Here is a 12349-nt window from a genome sequence, read left to right as displayed (position 1 = left end):
GGGGAGAAGGTGTCAATCCAATGTGCAAGGGGGGAGAAACCTGCAGTTACCATGTTTACCTGAGAACAGTCTGTTTCCCGTCAGGAGAGAGAAGTTGATTCTGGCTCCAATTCTTCACGGTAACAAAAAACCTGGAGCTATTTTTAGCATTTTGAACCTGTTCATTCTCATTATCCTGAAAAGAATTTTACCCAATGGGTGTTGACATAAGCTCTTCTGAGCTGTATCTCAATGCTTTGTGTCTCAAGTAAGATTGTCTTTATCCATCTATTTCAATAGCTTTGTTGTTCAGTAGCAAATAGCTGCTGTAAGATATTTAGACTATTGTTCATCCCTTGTACATTACATAGGTGCTGTCCTTAAGACAAGAAAGATCCTTGGTCTGCTGGTGAAGGCATTTCTTCTAGTTGACAATTCACAGCACTTATTGAATTTACCTAAGTTTCTAGAGTAATTGGAAAGCCTCGTTCCATTTCAAGATCTTAATCAAAACACATTTGGTCCTTTGAGTATTTGCTAAAAAGAAAAGTGAAAAAAACAGTTGGCTCTTTTCAGGAATTTTGTCATTTTGCTGCTAGTGTCAGCTCATGACTGTCTTTAACCTGTTAGTTTTCATGGAGGTTTTCTTAGGCAAAGCGCCGAGTTTCCATCAGTAATTTGTGGTGTATTCTAGCACCATTCCAGCCTTTGGGTGTAGGAAATTCCCGAGACACTGCACAGGGATATGGTAGTACTTCTGCCTGATTTCTCAAAGGCGAATGCTAGGTGCTTTTCACCAGCTCCCTGTTAGACATTAGCAACCAAAGTGGATGGAGGGCCCGAGAGGAAGGCATCACAAAGCTGACCGTAAGTAATTCCTTTAGGAATTCACAGCTGACATCAACCACTTGCAATACAACATAGACAACATTTCGTTGGTTCAGTTTGCTTGGAACTTGTTGATCTTCTTTGTGGTTCATGAAGATGGAAGAATATCCATATTTCTATGATTGCAGTTTTCAGACAAGATGAATTGAGGATGTGAGCTCAAAGATTTTTTCAACAGCTCTGGTCTGGGAGCTATATATTGTATCCTTCCAGGCCAACTCCACATCCCTATTCATGTGTTTTGTGTGTTCCTGATGTGGTTAGAAGTTCTGGTTGTTTACAATGCACTACAAAGAAATCCGATGCTGAGGTGGTTATTTGGGAAACCTTTAAAGTTGCAGAGTACTGAGTTTTTCTTCTACATGTGCTATGTGTATGATCTTCCAGAATCAAAAGATACTGGGGTATCAAAAGAACTGGAGTTCTTCGAAGGCACAGCTGTTCACTCCATCAAATAGTAATACATGTGCCTAATTGATTAGAGAGAAAACCTGTTTACAGTAAATTTTTCTGCAAAATCAGTAGCTCTGTCTACTTGTGCCCTGTTTCCCCAGTCCTCCTTCCCACATCTGAATACAGTCCTTTTGCATCATTGGTGGGATTTTTTCCTTCTGAAATATTTTCGTGCTTTTCCTCTGATTTTTCAAAGACATGTTTTACTGATTACCGTCCAGCAACCTCAAGTCTGACGAAGAAGCACTGTTATTATTTTTCCATGCCCACAGGGTTTATTGTGCCTGGAAATACTTACAATGAATGTGCAGAGATAGTAAATATTTCTTTTTTTTTCCCCTTTTTTTTTTTTTCCCCCTTATATTGCTAGTTGTAAAGAAAGAAGAGAGGAAATCTGCATTCAGTACAAATAGTTTGTGGGGAGGGGAGCGGTAAAGCGGAGAGAATACAGGAAGGAAGAAAATATTATGACAAGTATCTCCAGATCTAATCTATTTGTTCTAAATTATTTTCCATTTTTCCTAGCATTTTTTCTCATGGCTAATTGAGCAACATCAATGCAGTTCTGCAGGCCTCATGGTGGAAGGGCACTGCTTAAGGGCAGGGGTTTATTGCGTGTCTTTGAGCCACGTTATAAGGGGAAGCTGTTTGTTTCTGCAAGGTCAGGTCCTAATTTTCCACTCTGAGCTGTAATTTTGCTTCATACCTGATATGAGAACTGAATTCTGGTTTTGGGAAAGGGAAGAAGAGAGTCTGCCAGGACCAAATACTGCTCTTCATTTTTCTTAAGCACAAACCCCCAAATGTTCCCAGTTTTTAAGACTTTTTTAGTTTACAAGTCCAGGAAATGTCTTATTTGCATAGAAGATTAATGTGAGAGCTTTTGAATAAGTGTAAATTCATAGGTGCTAATAATATGCTGATTTCTAAATGTTTTATACATTGCTTTTTTATGAATTCCATTCTCTCAAATCTTGGCTACCGTCACTAGGATGTGGGAGGAGAATTGTTACCGGGGAATGAAAGAAAAGATAGCTTTATATTACCTTCTGTTTTCACTCTAGGGATACATGTATTATTTCAGAATATATTCAGCCTCACTTGGTTGGGTTTCCATAAGATGGATTTACAACTTCTTTAGGGTCCCACACGCATTTACTGTTTTTCTTCAGAGATCCCTTGTACAGCAGTAATAACTTGCTTTTGAGCAAGACTTCCTTCTCACAATATCAGAATAATGTTCTTGTGAGTGAGGATCCTGATTTCTAATCTGTAATTACATTAATATTTTTGCAGCTGCTGAAAGCAGACTGAGAGGTTTTAATGAAAGGCAGAAGGTTTAACAAGTTGCAACCTGCAAGGGAATCTCAGAGCTGGGAATGTCAAAGCTTTTGAGTTAGATAGGTGTTGAATACATATTAAATAAAAAACTTGGCATTACTCTTCTGAGTGACAGTTTAATACACAGTCAACATAGCACAGTAGAATAGAAAATCTAATAATCAGACACATGTGTATACATGATAACCTCGCATGCTTAATTAAATGGTAGACAAGAAGGGTTTGGTGCTTGGTGTTAGCTGCTGATTAGTAAGTGTTATATAGCTGGCTTTTTTTCTTTTGCTAAGCTGTGAAAAATGTTCTTGTTTTGGTTTGTTTTTTTTTTCCCCTTAAAAGATTTGTTTACAAACAACAACGCATTGTCTTTATAACATCTTGTAAAGTGAGGGCAACATTATTTCATTTTATAGATAGATACTGATTTCATGAGAATCTGCTTCAAAGGGATACATCCAGTGCCTTTGAAAATCAGCATACATGGGCCCCTGATACAGGAAATCATTTAAATGCTTTCCTTTTCACATGAAATAAAAAGTGTGCATAAAGACTTCCCAAAATAGGAATGCTCTCCTGTAACAGGGTTTCATTCATACTGCTAAATATGGGTTAGGAATGTAACTTTAGATGTCAGATTTAAATATATTGACCTGTGCTCTTTTTTTTTTTTTTTTAATTGAAACTGAAATAGCTGTAAAAGATTTTATTTTCATCCAAACATTTTACCTAGCTCTTGCGGGTAAGGAGAAGTTTTCTGCTGGGGAATTAAAATCAATTTAATTTTCAGTTAGCAAACTTCTAATTACTTTTTCTGTTGGTTTTTTTTTTTTTTTAAATGAACATCCATGCTTGAGTATATGTGCATTATAAACCCCCTGTCCTCCCAGTAGACTGGGCAGCAATAAAACTCAGTGGAACTCCACCCCAAGCTCCTACAAAACACCCAAACCAAGAAGGTTGCAAGGATTCAAGCCTGCGTTCATGACACTCTCCACCCCTTGTCCCTGCAGACCTGCCTGTGGTGTTTAACCTCATAACAAACTCCATCCCTGCCCTGCGAAGCAGCCAAGTACTGTTTGCTTATTCCTCTCTTAGTCACAACACGCTTACAGCAGTTGAAGGGGGAACCCCAAAAGGGCTGAGTTTGATCTACCAGGGTGTCCTGTGTCTCCCGGGCAGGTCCTGGGATCCCTGCTGGGGCAGCATGGCTAGAGGCTCCCCCCGACCGGGGGTTTCACACTCGGCACAGCCCCTCTGCAGCTTCCTTTGAGTCCTACAGGTGGGGTGGTCCAAGCCTCAGGGCTTGAAGCAGACCCATCTCAGGTCTGCCCAACTGCCCTCCCACCCGGAGGAGCGCTTTGGGGTCCTCCCAGCTCTCCTGTTAGCCCGTTCCCCACAACACCCCTCTGCACCTGGTGAACACACTGCTCACACTACCTTAAACATTTCCTTTGGCCAGGTGAGGGGTGGCAGGAGATGAGGGTCAGTGTGTGGTGGTACCTTTGGTGCTGTTGCTGCTTCTCATTTCTTAGCTGATTGCTCTGCCATGGGCTTCCCCCACCAGCTACAGCCCCTTCTGAGTCTCCTCTCAATCCCTGCAGAGGCAGTTTTTCCCTCTTCTGCAGTGACAGGACAAGAGGAAATGGGCACAAACTTGAATATAAAAAGTTCCACATAAACATGAGGAGGAACTTCTTTTCTTTGAAGGTGGCAGAGCCCTGGAACAGGCTGCCCAGGGATGTGGTGGAGTCTCCTTCTCTGGAGACATTCCAAATCTGCCTGGACAAGTTCCTGTTCAACCAGCTCTGGGTGGACCTGCTTTGGCAGGGGGGGTTGGACTAGATGATCTCCAGAGGTCCCTTCTAACCCCATATCATTCTGTGATTCTGGCTGCAACCCCTCCGCTACCAAGAACCTGCTGATGCTTTCCAGTGCATCTGGCACGCAAGTTCTGGATCAACTGTTAGTTGTCTGTCCAAAAAGTCTCAAAAAAGAATATGCTTTGTATCCACTTTAACACTGAAATCTGGTACTATATAGAATGAAATTAGTTACAAGCTGGAGTTAGATGTTACACAACTACCATACCCACCTATTTCTTGTAAGAATATATATACAGATTTTGGGGCCAACTTCAGTGGCTACACAGCATTGATATGCTGCTTTTATGCTGTAATAATTTTCCATTTGCACATATCTTTAAAGGAATATATTGTAAGCTCTGTCTTAATTTATGTTTAGCATGGGATCCAGACGTAGGACTACTTTATTGATTTCTTTTTCAAGGGTGGTTGTGTAATACTTACAGAGAATTTCTGGGCCTGTGTTCCTGGTGTTTTGTTGTTAGTCTATTGATGTGCCATTTCAAAGGCAAGAAAAGAAGCTTGTTTCCAGGCAGCCCTGGTGTTCTTGAAGTTTCTTTCTTTGCATGTAAGCACTACCTGCTTCTCTGTTCTGTGTTGGTCTGATCTACAGAATGCTGAGGTTTAGTGGAAAAAGCTGGGGTGCTGGGGGAGCCAATGGAATCTTAAAAATTAATTTTAAAATACTTTTAACAAAAGAAATTAGCAGATATGCATTTTGCAGTGTAGGGTTTTTTTAATTTATTAAAAGAGGAAGTGGTGCTGGTGGTTTACCTTTCACAGGTTTTTACTTCTTGGGCAGTTAATATTCTAACTGACCCCACCTCCACCAACCAAGTTGGCCTTTTATCATTAACAGCTCTAAAGAATTATGTAAATGGAATTGAAGATGAAAAGCACCTAGCATGTTGTGAAGCCAGCCATTGGAAAAGTTCAGCACTGTAACAGACAACACTGCTTTAAGAAGCTAAATTTTTAATTTCTTTTGTTGAGACCTAAATTAACAATTCAGTGCTCATGTAACAGTTTAGCTTCTAATATAAAACCTGTAGTAATAGTGTAATTTTTTGCAGGAATCCTGTAGCAGGCAAGTACTGGCTGTGGTATCTCATCAGTTTGGAAGATGTGATTTCCCAGATGAGGGAGCATATAGAGCTCCAACATGAAAGTTGTACACAATTTCTTTTTTACTAGGGTATCCAAATGCAGAGACTTTCTTTTTTTATTTTTTCATTTTCCTCTGCAGAAGAATTTTTCCTCAATATTGATCTTCCTTTTTCTCCCCTTCCCCCTCTCCCTTCTAAACTTATTTGTGGAAGATGTAAAAATCTTACTCTATTGCTACTTACTTTTTTTTCCTCTGCTCTAGTTCTATACCATGAATTTTCTCTTCAAGGGAAAAATCACAGAATTGATAATTTCAGGCGTTACTGCATAAATTCCTCAGGCTGGATGGCTTAGAAGAAGTGTTAAGCTGGATAAAGTTTTTTAGTTTGGGAAGATAAGATATGTATTATGTGTTATTATCAGCATATGTTATTGGATGCAATTCTCAAAAGTATTAAATGGCAACAGTATGTCAGAGATGGTGGGACCAGGCGTGGGTGCCAGAAATTGTTGTGATGAGCAGTTGCCGATGTCTGCAGATGACAGGGAGAACTGTAACCCATCTGTTCCGAAGCCGTGTAGCGTTTCAGAGGAAAATCTCTGCCAGGTAAGAATTTCTGCTACACACCAAAGAAGATAGCAACCCCGGAGGCTCCAGAAGAACGACCTGATTGCAGATCTTTGCAGAGATGGCAGTGTAATTTTGAGTACCAGAGAGCTTCCTGTAATTGATTGGTTTGGTTTTTGGGGGGACGTAGCTTGGGTTAGTGCTAGTTGTCACAAAACAGCAGCATGTTGCTCTCTGCAGTTAGTCAGCAGCAAGTGCTCCTGGATGATCTGAGGGAAAGGCTGATAGTTAACTGTCAGAACAAATGGTATTTTGTTGTGTAGTGTTGGTCGGATATGATACCAGAGGATTATATTTGTTGCAGTTTGTTTTAATCTTGTTTGCATTGTGGAATGCATAGAAAAGATTGAGTTCATGAAATGGCGCTCTCTACTTTTTTTAATTCTGTGGTTGGTATGGCTTTAACTGTTAACTAGTCCAGGGGAATTAATGCTTCAACAGCGACTGAAGTTAGCTCATTCTGAAAACAAACATTAAGTAGGTGTGCTGGAAAAATTAGTCCTTGAGAAAGCTTTTACGGGTCATTTCATAGTTGGACATGTTTGTTCAGCCATTACAAGTGTTGGAGGTTTTTGTTGGGAGTGGGCATTTTTATCTCACGAATAAAATCTTGATAAAATGATGTAAAATATATAGACTACATACCTGAATTCACCAAATTTAAATGTTTTATATGACGTGATGTCCTAGTTTTCATAGCTAATCTCTTATTTACTGTCAGTGTCTGTAGAGAGAAGAAAAATGGGTATGTTGAGTTTCACCAACGTATTGACAGAAGGTATCAGAAGCCCTACGCTCACCTTAATGGCTTGCAAGAAAAGGCTGGTGTTCAGGCCAGCTGCTTTTTGACCATTGCCACGTGTAGTCACAGGAAAACTGGCTGTAATGCTGGTGTAAAATTAGGGGCAGCTCGGGAAGTTCACAGGCTTGCAGGTCCGGTCCTGTGTGATGCCCACCATGCTAGTGTGCTGTTGAGTATTTGTGATAGAGCGCTATGTGGTGAATATGAACTCTTTTGTATTTTTGTACAACTGAATGAGCTTCCCAAGAGAATTGGGTGATGTATGATTTTTTTTTCCAGTGTGTTAAGTCTCATGAATTTCATTGTGAGTCATACAATGTCTGGATGGGATTTAAGGATCTGGAGAGCTTTCTGATTTTTTGCTTTTCAGTTTCTGGACTTGAGTCCTTCATCAAAATGATAAACTTCTGCCATTGTTTTCAGTGACTCCCACCAAGGAAGGTGATTAAGCCTTTATCCTGATGGTAGTCAGTCTGTAGTTTATGAGGTGCTTTTTCAAGTCACAGGATAGGACAAGGGGAAATGGCCTCAAGTTGCGCCGGGGGAGGTTTAGATTGGATATTAGGAAACATTTCTTCACCGAAAGGGTTATCCAGCATTGGAATAGGCTGCCCAGGGAGGTGGTTGAGGCACCATCCCTGGAGGTGTTCAAAAGACAGGTAGACATGGTCCTCAGGAATATGGTTTAGTAATTTTTATTTCCTATTTCTTTTTTATTTTTTTTTGTCAGACTTGGTTAATGGTTGGACTAGATGATCCTTAAGGTCCCTTCCAACCTAGACGATTCTATGATTCTATGATTTTGTGATTCTTGCTCCCAAATACTTCACTCTTGCACTGGCAATAGGTTTCTGATAGCCCAGGAATTCCCAGCAAGAGGAAGAGATGAAGCAGCAGGGATGGTAGACATCAGGACCATGGGGTCACTTTAGGACTAAATAATCTGAAAACTGGATGCCAGAACAATGTGGGTTAAACTGAAGGGGACATGGCCTGGCAGAAAGAGCAAAATACACTGAGTTAGGAAACTGAGCGGAAATGTGAAGTGCAAGGAGATGTCAGGAACAACTGCTATTTTTATGTTTAATGCAGAATTTTGGAATAGGAGAAGATTTTCCCAGCAACACTATGTGGGTACCTTGCTCTCTGGCTTGTTTGTGTTTAAGAGTGTTGCAACTTGAAAACACTGGTGGTGTTTGAAACAAACTTTTTGGAAGGAGACTGTGTTTTGAGTCAGCAAACCTGTGTTTTGGAGTTTTGATGCGAGTCCATTGCAAGCATCCTCCTTTCCTGTTCAGTAGGAAGCATCCTGTCATTGTCTCTACAGATATGTCGTGGTAGGGGCATGTTACTTGTTCTCACTGGGAGCTAAAAAAGCCTCAGTTTCCTTTTAATTTTCAGGATATAAGATACTTGTGGAGAATTTTACCTTGCGCAAAGGGCTGCATGCTCAAAACTAGGTATGGTGGTACCTATTTGAATTAATCTGTCTGGATACTTACTATCAGTCCCACATTCTGTATTTTCTGTACATTTTAAACACCACTGTGTTTCACTTTCATTAATTATGAACTGTTTTCCAGGCTTATTTTGTGTGCTTATAAAAGTAAAACATGCCTAAAAGGTTTAAATTCCATCCCTTCTCCTCTCTTGTAAGCAAAAAACCCCCACCTGTGCACAAACTCTAAAGAGCAGTGTGTGCCTGGCACAGTAATTTTATCTTGGTTAGTGGTTCCCTTTTCCACTCATATAGGTTGCCTGGTTTCATTTTTTGGGACAGACTGATCTTAGCTATTGGGAAAAACATAAATCTCACCCACAACATAATGAAGGCACTGAAAATACTTCTTATAGCCCTGTTGCATTCTCTGATGTTGGTTTGGTTTCATAAAAGCGTGGTTTATTCTCAATTCTTTTCTCACTTTTGGAGAAGGTGAGAGTGCCGAGTGGTTTATCCATATGTTGTGTCCACAGATCCTGGCTAAAACTTCTTTCAGTTTTATGGCACTGATTGCAATAGCACTATATTATTTAGTCCTCTTCATTTGCCTCTTTGGTCTCTGCAAAAGCAAGTAGCTTTGATGAAATGCTTATACTGCCTCTGCCGGTGCTGATGATCCCCAGCTGAATTCTTTCCCATACTTTGGGGTGACACAGTGCAGCCCAAACATCTGCTTCCTAGTTATATTTTTGATCATACTTTCACTGTCTGCCTTTGTGTCTGTGCTTCTTCTGCCTTGTTTGTTCTTCTGCGTTTCCTTCTTTCTTCTTTTGCAAGTTGTGCGGGGTTGACCTCCTGCAGTTCAATCAGAACAGAGGAAATGCAAGCCAGTATCTCACATGGAAATAAATTTTGCCTCTGATGCTATTCCAGCATGTTTTTCTAGGGAAATTTAAATGAGATGTTTTATTCATACAGAATCAGTATTGCTCTGTCTCTTCCAATTGTAATAGTCCTGGATGAGAGCAGGAGATCATCTGCAGATTTAGAGTCATCTCAAGAGCAGTAAGTTTATATGTAAGTTTAATATTTCACTGTACTAAAATACTGAAGATTAGAAACTTTTGGGAATGTAATGTGGTTTATATTGAGTTGCCAGCAGAAGAACAAATTTGAAATTCCTGTGGAGGATGCGTGATGTTAGAGTCGAAAGCGCGGAAACCAAGTAAAGATGCTTTGCAAAAGGAGGACACAGGAAGCGGGACAGACAGAAAACTTTTTTTTTTTTTTTTCTTGTCTCATTCCCAACAGAGAACCAGAGCAGGAGCTTCTACTTAAGCACCTGCTCTGACTTCCTCCTTCAGTAACAGACCTGGTTATTTTTGTAACCCGTTACGTTTTTTGGTTTTGTTTTTTATCTTCTCTGGATTTGCAAAAATAATGAATTCACCAGTGCCACCTTGAAACATCTTGCTTTATTGAGTTGAGTGAATGTTATGCTGTACTCTATTAACGTTCTGGGAACAGATTTACATATTTTTAATTTTTATTTTTTTTAATTGCAATAGGAGAATATCATTTGCATTTAAGTGACCATACTACTTTGCATGCAAACAGCTCACTTTAGGAGCATGAGGATAGTTTATAGTGATTTTAATCTTCCTTTGAGGAGTTACGAGGTTTACTAAATAGTTTGTAGAGAAATAAGCTTAGAGGCAAAGATGGTAAATAAATAATGCAAGATCAAACAAATATGAGTGATGGAGATGGGAACAGACTTTTGCAGCGCTCTCACCTCCAATCCTGTACACGTGAGCTCATGCTCCCTGCTTTTGAGCTTCCTGCCCCTTCCCATGTGGCAGTCTAAAAGTGCATGTCTGTCTGTCTGTCTGCAAGGCATCAAAACTGGGAAAGAGATCTAGACCTAAACTTGCTTCATTCCCCCTGCATCCAAAGTTAAAACTAACCATGAGCAACTCCAATCCATGTCACCGTGTAGCTGCCCAAGTGCTTGTGCAGGTGCTGGGCACGGGGCAGCCTTGCCTGGCAGGAGAGAGAAGCTAAAATTGCTTCCTTTGGCATGAACTTGAAATGTTTGTGCTTAGTTCAGTGCAAACTCTTCCTTAGAGAGGAGCCTAAAGACATCATTATTACAGTGTAATTAAGTCCTGTTAGCTTAACTGCGTAGTACACTTTAAAGCCTTAAGAAATACTTGCATAGTGTTTTAGAATGAAGCAAAAAATACATAATAGATTTAACAGTGAATGCAATTAATTCAAGATTTAATATTGTGTTTAAGTAAAAAAACTGCAGACACGTTTTTGAAAAATAACTTTTGATGTAACTTTGCAGAGCATTTTTTTTACACGTGGCAGTAATATGCAGAGGATATGATTTGTTTGTCTTACAGTTACAATTTTAACTGTTTTTCTGTTGTCTGCTGTGGTTTGGTGTTGATTATGGATTCCCTTACTGCTGTGATGATTTCATACAGTGTATGTAATTTTATTTTTTTTCTCATTTGCCTCCTCAGTCTGTCTGAGGGTAGCTCACCTTTCTCCCCACATTGTTGCAGCTGGCTCGGGAGGTAATTCTGTCAGTGTGACTTAATTTTCTTTCACCTGGGCTTTCTTGTTACAATATCCTGGTTTGGGGTGTTTGTTCATTTGGCTTTTGAGAAATCAATAGAAGTACTTCAACACTCCTGTTGGGTTTTTCTCTCTTATCCTCTTTAACTTTTTTTTGGTTAAAATTATTAACTAAGTGATTTATTACAACCTCATTAAGCATCTCTTTCTTAGGACTAGCTTTTTATTATCCCAGGGTCCTGAGACCAACACCCCCAGGTCCTTTTCTGCCAGGAATTTAAGAGACACTTGTGTGAAGATGTTATTTAATTGAACTCTGACTTGGGCCAAGTAGGAATTTGGATCCCTCTTTTCCCCGCAAACTGCATTTTATGACTTCCAGAAGCACAAACACACAAAAGCTGTTAATCCCAGGGACATTCTTGGCAAGACGACCTGGTTAAAGCATAAGTAACCTGGGCTATTTACTATGTGCTGGTGATAATGGGAAAACAAAGAAAAATAAGAAGGTGTTGTCAGAAAAATGCATATTCACAAGATTATTTCTTATGTCTTTTTTCCTAGGACAAAATCACTAGTAGAATATGTAAAATGTAAACTATTTGTTATGGTATATATTGACAGAATTCTTTGAGTTTCTTTCTGATGGTGATCCACTTCATTTGCTTGCATATAGAATCTGGATTTAAACAGGACATTTCAATTTGCTGTCTAATTTCATATGTTCATATTGTCTGTGTAGGAGAGCGTTTAAGCTGGTTGTAAATTAGGTGGACAGACAATTTCTGTTATAAAGGGGGGAAATAATGTATTTTAGAGGTAACCTATCAGAGACTGCATCTATTCATACTATTTATAATAGCTGAAGTAGACTGAAAGTTATGAGATTGTGAGTTTATATTATAATCTTTGCCCTGAAAATACGAGGATTCTCAAACTTGCTGATTTTCTTCATGCCAGGAAATGTCTAGCATGTTCTCTGCAGGGTAACATATTACCTTTCTTTCGTTGTTGAGATAGTTGACACAAAATTCTGCATGAAACAATTGAACTTGTGTGATGTTCCTATGCCAACTCACTGGCATCTGCTTTTTCTCATATCTTTTGTGATACTTCAGTACACTTCATTGCCTGGGGAACAGAGGATCACATATTCTGCCTGTGCAGAACGTAAAGGCAGTGCCATCCAGGATTTAGATCCAGTTGTTATCCCAATAACTTAAGTAAAAGTATTTATTTTCCAGAAGACATTGATTTTTTTT

The 12349-nt window shown here is 39.6% G+C and overlaps 1 protein-coding gene across 4 annotated transcripts in view; it reads left to right on the top strand.

Annotated features, from left to right (window-relative positions):
• KANSL1L (KAT8 regulatory NSL complex subunit 1 like) overlaps positions 1 to 12349 on the top strand; it is a 62667-nt gene that overhangs the window by 6435 nt on the left and 43883 nt on the right. The gene's annotated exons all lie outside the window — the stretch shown is intronic.

Source organism: Calidris pugnax, unplaced genomic scaffold (assembly GCF_001431845.1).
Source record: "Calidris pugnax isolate Ruff unplaced genomic scaffold, ASM143184v1 scaffold448, whole genome shotgun sequence".
NCBI classification, from domain to species: domain Eukaryota; kingdom Metazoa; phylum Chordata; class Aves; order Charadriiformes; family Scolopacidae; genus Calidris; species Calidris pugnax.
This window is presented reverse-complemented; position numbering and strand designations above follow the sequence as displayed.